Genomic DNA, 7,554 nt, shown 5'->3' with positions numbered 1-7,554 from the left:
CCCCAACAAAGAAGATTGAAACAGAGGCCCCTTTGCTCCAGCAGGAGAGTTCAACTTTAAAAGCCAGGAAACAGGAAACCATGAGAAAAAAGCAACAACAAACATTGTCCTTAGAGAATTATTATGATGACAGGGTAGATCAAAACACAAATTCAGAAGAGGACAACATTGTCACTATACTCATATCCAAAAAATATAAAAGAAAATATGCACTGGTCACAAGACCAAAAATCCTTTTGGAAGAATTCAAGAAGAATTTTAAAGGTCAGATAAGAGAGGTAGAAGAAAAAATTGGATAATTAGTGCGAGGCATGCAAGAGAGAGTCTAATGGTTCAGGAAAGGAATGACAAAAATTGATTGTAGAAAACAATTCCAAAAAAAAATATTGCCAAATGGAAAAAATGTACACTGTAGAAAATCACTCCTTAAAAAGTGGACTTGGCTAAATGGCAAAAACTCACTGAAGAGAATTCCTTAAAAAGTACAATTGCCCAAATGGAAAAGGAGGTACAAAAGCTAACTGAAGAAAACAATTCATTAAAAGTTAGAATTGGGTAAGTAGAACCTAATGACTCTATGAGACATCAAGAACCAGTAAAACAAAATCAAAAGTATAAAAAATAATAAAATAAAATGTACAATGATTCATTGGAAAAACAACTGACCTGGAAATTAGATCCAGGACAGATAATTTAATAATTATTGGTCTACCTGTAAGAAATGAGAGAGACAGAGAGAGACAGAGACAGAGAGACACAGAGATAGACAGAGACAGAGAGAGAGAGAGAGAGAGAGAGAGAGAGAGAGAGAGAGAGAGAACCTGGGAAGCATGTTTCAAGAAATCATCAAAAAAGAAAACTACGGTGACATACTAGAACAAGAGGGTAAATTAGTGATTGAAAGAATCCAGCAATCACCTCCTGATTGAGATCCATAATTGAAAATGCCAAGGAATGTTGTAACCAAATTCCAGAATTATCAGGTCAAGGAGAAAATGCTTCAAGCAGCCAGAAAGAAACACTTTAAATATTCTGGAACCACAGTCAGGATTGTACAGGACCTTGCAGGTTCTACATAATGCCAATATATTTTACAATCAGTGAAGTGGATGAATATTCACAAAAAATATAAATTGCCTAGATAAACAGAAGAGCAAATAAAATATTTAAATAACTCCATTTTTGTAAAAGAAATTGAATAAGCCTACTGCCCTTCAGAGCTCCGACTGTGGGAGCGGAGCCAAGATGGCGGAGTAGAAGCAAGACCTTCCTGCGGCTCCATCTTCCACCTTCCCCAATCCATGTAAAAAGGAGACTCTAAACAAACTTTGGAGCTGTAGAACCTACAAAATTACACAGAGAAGCTAACCTCCCACTGAGGACAGCCGGAAGGCTGTCAGGAATCCAGCACAGCCTCTGGGAGCTGAGCCCAGCCCCAGGGTGGGCCTGACTAGCCACTGACCAGCAGGACCCAGATCAGCAGCAGCGGTGGCAGTTTACAGATTTATCAACACATAGATGCAAAGGACAAAGTGAGAGGCCAGTGCAGTCTGGACTTTGGGACCAGTAAGTGAGAGCGCGTAGCTTTTACCCCCAGGGAGAGAAGCCACTGAGACACCAGCACAGCCAGCCAGTGCCACATGGCAGCTTCAGCTCCTGGCCTTCAGAGTGTAGGTGGACCAAGCACCACTCTGAGGGGTAATCGCTCTTGCTTTTACCTGCTTGGATCTGGATTGCAGTCTAGGGTGGAGGTCCTGGGGTGTGTGTCCAGCTTGCCAGAGCATGTGGAGACCTCAGAGAGGACACCCATCTAATACCTCCAGCAGCTGAGAAAATCCCAGCATTTGGGACGAAAGCTCCCCTGTGTGGTGGCAGAGTCCTACTGTGTCAAAAAGCCCAAAAGTCAAGTAATTGAGTGGCAAAATGAGCAAAGGCAAAGGAAACAAAGCAGACAGAAGATTCCAACATTACACTCCTATTTTGGGGACAAAAAGGAGCAAAGCATGGAACAGGAGGAAAAGAGTGAAGTCAGAACTCCTGCACCAAAAGCTTCAAATGAAAATACAGGCTGGTTACAGTCCATAGAGAACCTTAATAAGCAGATAAGAGAAGTGCAAGAACAATTGGGAAGAGAAATGAGAACAATGAAAGAAAATTATGAAATGAGAGTCAACAGACCTCCGACAGTGAAGGCTTCCAATAACATGGGGAAACAAAAGAAAGCAAGGAAATAAGCAACCATGAAACAAATGTTTAATTTATGAGATGAGGGATTAAAAAATAAAAAAAAAAGATCAATTAAAGCCAAAAAAGAAAGAGAAGAAAGATCCCAGTTCTCTCAGAGAAAGAGAAGTTCCCCAGCACCTGTCCTCCTTCTTCTTCCAATATAACACACAGCTGGGACTCCCTTACTACATCTTGGCTGATGTCAACTTCTCCATCAAAGCCAAGTTGGACTTAGTGCAGTCAATGATGGATCATCTGTATGCCACGTGAATTCCATGCATAACTGACTGTGTAATGGCTGAAATTGAAAAAAACTGGGGCAGAAGTACTAATTAGCCCTGAGGATTGCCAAGGACCCACGATTTGACCAATTGCCATCCTCACACAAAGCAACAGATGCAGATGATTTCTCAGTCCATAGGGTCACTCAACACAAGTGTTACATTGTGGCTACAGTTGATTAAGATTTTAAGAGAAGAATGTGGAAGATGCCTGGAGTTCCCATCATGTGAATTTCTAACCATAGGTAACATCAAGAGAATGTCAGATGATTATGGAGCCCCTTGATTGGAACATCAAGAGGCTGAACTTCCTTTGATGGCAGTCTACAAAATACTATTCTGGTCCCTTATTGTCCATTTGTGTAAAATGGGGTTGCAGTGATTTATTTTTTATCCTATTCTGAAATGATTTTTGTATCAATGAAAAAAACTCATTTTATTTATATGTAAATCAGTTTTGTTTAGACATTTCTATAGATACAGTTATTCTTTGCTTTTTGGAGGGGGACAGGTTTGGCAACTGGGGTTGGGTGACTTGCCCAGGGTTACATGGCTACTAATTTTGTGTTTAGTGTCTGAGGCTGGATTTGGGCTCGGCTTCTCCTGACTCTAGGGCCAGTGCACTGTTCACTGCACCACGTAGCTGCCCTGACTCAGTATTCTTATTATCTCATTCTGCTTCACTGCTGGATAATGGGCTTTAAATAAATACTTCCATAGGCTTTCTACCTTTGCCTTTACCCCTATTGTAGAATAGAAGCTGCTACTACATAAGGCTATACTATATGGGGAACAAACATATAAATGAAAAAAAAAGAAATTGAACTAGCCTCAAATGAATTCCCTAAGAAAAAAAATCTCAATGGCCAGATGGATTTACAAGTCAATTCTATCAAACATTTAAAGAACAATTACTCCCAATACTTCATAAAATATTTGGGAAAATAGGTGATGGAAATATCATACTTATATTTAAACTGGGAAGAGCCAATACAAAGAAAGTGATAGACAAATTTCTCTAATGAATATAGATGCAACATTTTAAATAAAATACTAGCAAAGAGATTTTAGTAACTTATCATGAAGATAATACATATATAATGACCAGTTAGGATTTATACCAGCAATTCAGGGCTGATTGAGTATTAGGAAATCTATCAGCAAAATTCACTATATCAACAACAAAACTAACAGAAATCATATCCTTATCTCAATAGATGCAGGAAAATCTTGTGACAAAATACAACAACCATTTTTATTATAGAGCATAGGAATCGATGGAATCTTCCTCAAAATGACATGTAGCATCTGTGTAAACCATCTGCTGATGATATGTTATGGGTGTAAGCTAGAAGAGTTTCCAGTAAGATGAGTGGTAAAATAAGGATGTTCATTGTCACCACTGTTATTCAATATTGCACTAGAAATGTTAGCTTTAGCAATGAAAGAACAAAAAGAAATTGAAAGAATTATTATAGGCAAAAGAAACAAGGCTATCACTTTTTTCAGATGATACAAGTATATACTAAGAGAATACTATACAATTAAATTTTAAAAAATACTTGGAATAATAAACAAATATAGCAAAGTTGCTACATTTAAAATAAACCTCCATTAATCATTGGCATGTCTGTATATTACTAACAAAGCAAGAGATAGAAAGGGAAATTCCATTTAAAGTAACTATAAAGAATATAAAATATTTGTGAATGTCCTTTACAAAATAAATATAGGAACTATATGAATACAATCACAAAACTATTTTCACAAAAAAAATCTGATTATGGGGCAGCTAGCGGGCACAGTGCATAGAGCACTGGCCCTCAAGTCAGGAGGACCTGAATTCAAATCTGGCCTCAGACACTTATCACAAAACTAGCCATGTGACATTGGGCAAGTCACTTAACCCCAATTGCTCTCCCTTCCCCTTGCAAAAAAAAAAAACATATCTCACCAAAATAATTAGAAAAATATCAGCTGATCATGCATAGCCCGAGCTAACATGATGAAAAATGACAATTCTACCTAAATTAATCACCTTATTTAGTGCCATACCAATCATACTTCAAAATATTATTTTGTAGAGCTAGAAAAAATATTTCAAAATTCATCTGGAAGAATAAAAGTATAGAATATCAAGGGAAAGAATTAAAAGAAACATAATGGAAGGAGGCCTAGCTGTACCAGATGTAAAATGAATTATAAAACAGTAATCATCAAAACTACTTGGTACTGGTGTGTGGGGTATGAAGACCCTAAAAAAACTGACTACTTAGAGACCTCTCAAAGTGAAGATAGAAAGATTTATTAGAATCTTGCAAAAAGTGGGGCGTCCAGTCTCCAGAACAACACCAAGAGAGAGGAGGGCGCCGAACTGAAGCTAAAGCTGGTTTTTGCAAGGGTTACAAATATTAACATAATTATTACTAATTAGGCTCTAATCTTGTTGGATAATATACATAATACATAAAGTCTATCACACAAGGGCAGTAACAACCTTAGAATACTGGACCCCTTTTCAATCTACCCTTGATACACTCTTATCTGGACTTGAGGCTCTCAAGGCTACTGTCTGTTCCTTGATTGGTCAAATCCACCTGCTGCTGCTGGCTCCTTCCATTCTTCACTATTTTTAATATTATATATGAGTTTTTGTCTAAGAACAAGGGTCTGAGCTTCTTCCCAAGGTTACTGCCTGTCTCCCCCTTATCAGTAGTCTTGTTCAGCAATTCTTGCAGTTCTATAGAAATGTAACCCTTTTATGGAAAGCTGGGTGAAGCGGGGAGGCAGGGGGGGGGGCTGACTAGAATTTAAAGTTTCAAAATCACATAATTTCAAGAAAAATGGAAACTTAGGCCTAAGGACCTACTTACTATAACAAACAGTCTCTGAGAAACCACATTTTACCTTTCCCATACACTGGCTAAAAAACAGAGTGCTGGATCAATGGAATAGGTTAGGTACACAATACAAAGTAATCCATGAAAATATCATTCTACTGCTTGATAAATCCATAGACTCCAGTTTCTGGAATAAGGACTCTCTCTCTCTCTCTCTCTCCCTCTCTCTCTCTCTCTCTCTCTCTCTCTCTCTCTCTCTATATATATATATATATATATATATATATATGTGTGTGTGTGTGTGTGTGTGTGTGTGTGTGTATGTATATTTTTAATTGAAAAAAAGGCAAAAGAAAATTTAACTTTTCTATTCAACTTTGTCTTTTCAATAGGAATTCTTGATAATCCCATATTTTATTGAATGTCTATATTTATCCCAAAGGATTATACTCAGTTTTCTGGGTAAGTGATTCTTCATTGCAATCCGAATTCTTTCATCCTCCCAAATGTCATATCCCAAGCTCTCTGGTCCCTTACTGTAGAAATTGATAATCTTATGCTATCCTGACTGTGGCTCCATGGCATTTGAATCATTTCTTTTTGATTGCTTACAATATTTTCTTCTTGATTTGGAAGCTCTATCCATTTCCCAATTTCCCTTCTACTGTAGGGACTACTCCCAGTCATCCAGACAACCAACCTTGGTATGATATTGGAATAAACACTTGAATAACTAAATTATTTTATTCAATATGTTGCCAAGCCTTATAATTTTTACTTTCACAGAAACATCTGCATAAAACCCCTGTTTCTCTATTCACACATCCATATGTCTAGGGATCCCCCTGACCCCAACTGAACTACTCAAATAGTCTTCTTAGTTGTTAATGTGACTTTTCTACTTTCTAAGTTTGACCATGTGACTCTCTAACTCAATACAATTTAGTAGTTCTGAATTACCTCAAATACCAGATATAAAATCTTCTAATATCTAAATCCCTCTTCCCTACCTTTCCATTATTTTCTATTTCTTTTCCTCTCTGTCTCTGTCTTTCTGTCTGTCTGTCTCTCTCTCTGTCTCTTTCTGTCTGTTTGTCTCTGTCCCTTTCACACACACACACACACACACACACACAAACATACCCTATGATCTAGTCACCCTGGCATACTGATTAGCAAGCTACTTGATGTTACTGATAAATGACCTTCTATCTCCTGATTCATTAACTTCCAATTGAATGTGTCACATGCTTTTCTCTATCCTTACCTCTACCTCATAACTCACTGACTTACTTCAAGACTGAGTTCAAATATAATTACTTCTAGGGCCCTTTCCTACTTCCAATTTTTGTTAGTGGCTTCTCTCTGATAGTTCTTTCTTTATACTTTGGTTGTATATTCAATAGTCCTAATTACTTCTAGTTGTGTCCTCCATAAGAATATGAACACCTTGAGACCAACAACTGTATGTTTCCCTTTCTGCCTGTCCTTGGAGCTTAGCACAATTAAGACCTTAGTCTTAAAAAATTCTCAGACAGCTATGTGGCAAAGTGGAGAGAGCACCATGCCTGAAGTCAGGGAGACATGTCTTCCTGACTTCAAATTTGCCCTAACACATATAGCATACCCCTGACAAGTCATTTAACCCTATTTGTCTCCCTTCCATATCTGTAAAATGAGCCGGAGAAGGAAATTCCCATATGAGGTCACAAGGAGTTAGACAAGACTGAAACAACACAACAACAATAATAGCAGCAACAAATGCTTGCCGATTGATGGGTGTGTTGACTATAAGGCTCATGGCACAGGCCACATCTTAAAATTCTTAAGAATATTTTTAATTTATGTATTTTATTTTAGTTTCCAGCATTAACTTTCAAAAGGTTTTGAGTTTTAAATTTTCTCCCCCTACCCTCCTGCCCTTCTCCCCCATATGGTTTGCAATCTGATAAAGGCTCTACATATACATTCCCATCAAAAGTATTTTTACATCAGTCATGTTGGAAAGAAGAATTAGAATGAATGGAAGAAACCATGAGAAAAACAAAAACCACAACAACAAAAGAGACAGCAAATACCATGCTTCCATCTGCATTCAGGCTCAAAAGCTCTTTCTCTACATGTGGACAGCATTTTCCATCATGAGTATTTTGGAGCTGTCTTAGATGCTTGCATTGCTGAGAAGAGCAAAGCCTATCAAAGTTAGT

General features: G+C 37.6%; 1 pseudogene; it reads left to right on the top strand.

Moving 5' to 3' along the window:
* Positions 1–393: 393 nt before the first annotated feature.
* Positions 394–2,793, top strand: LOC138145950 (rRNA-processing protein FCF1 homolog; annotated as a pseudogene).
* The last annotated feature ends 4,761 nt before the right edge of the window (positions 2,794–7,554 follow it).

Source organism: Petaurus breviceps, unplaced genomic scaffold, assembly GCF_028583685.1.
Source record: "Petaurus breviceps papuanus isolate PSGF00001 unplaced genomic scaffold, PetGlider_PUasm1.0 139, whole genome shotgun sequence".
NCBI classification, from domain to species: Eukaryota; Metazoa; Chordata; class Mammalia; order Diprotodontia; family Petauridae; genus Petaurus; species Petaurus breviceps.
Note: the sequence above shows the minus strand (reverse complement) of the source record. Positions and strands in the feature narration are given on the sequence as shown.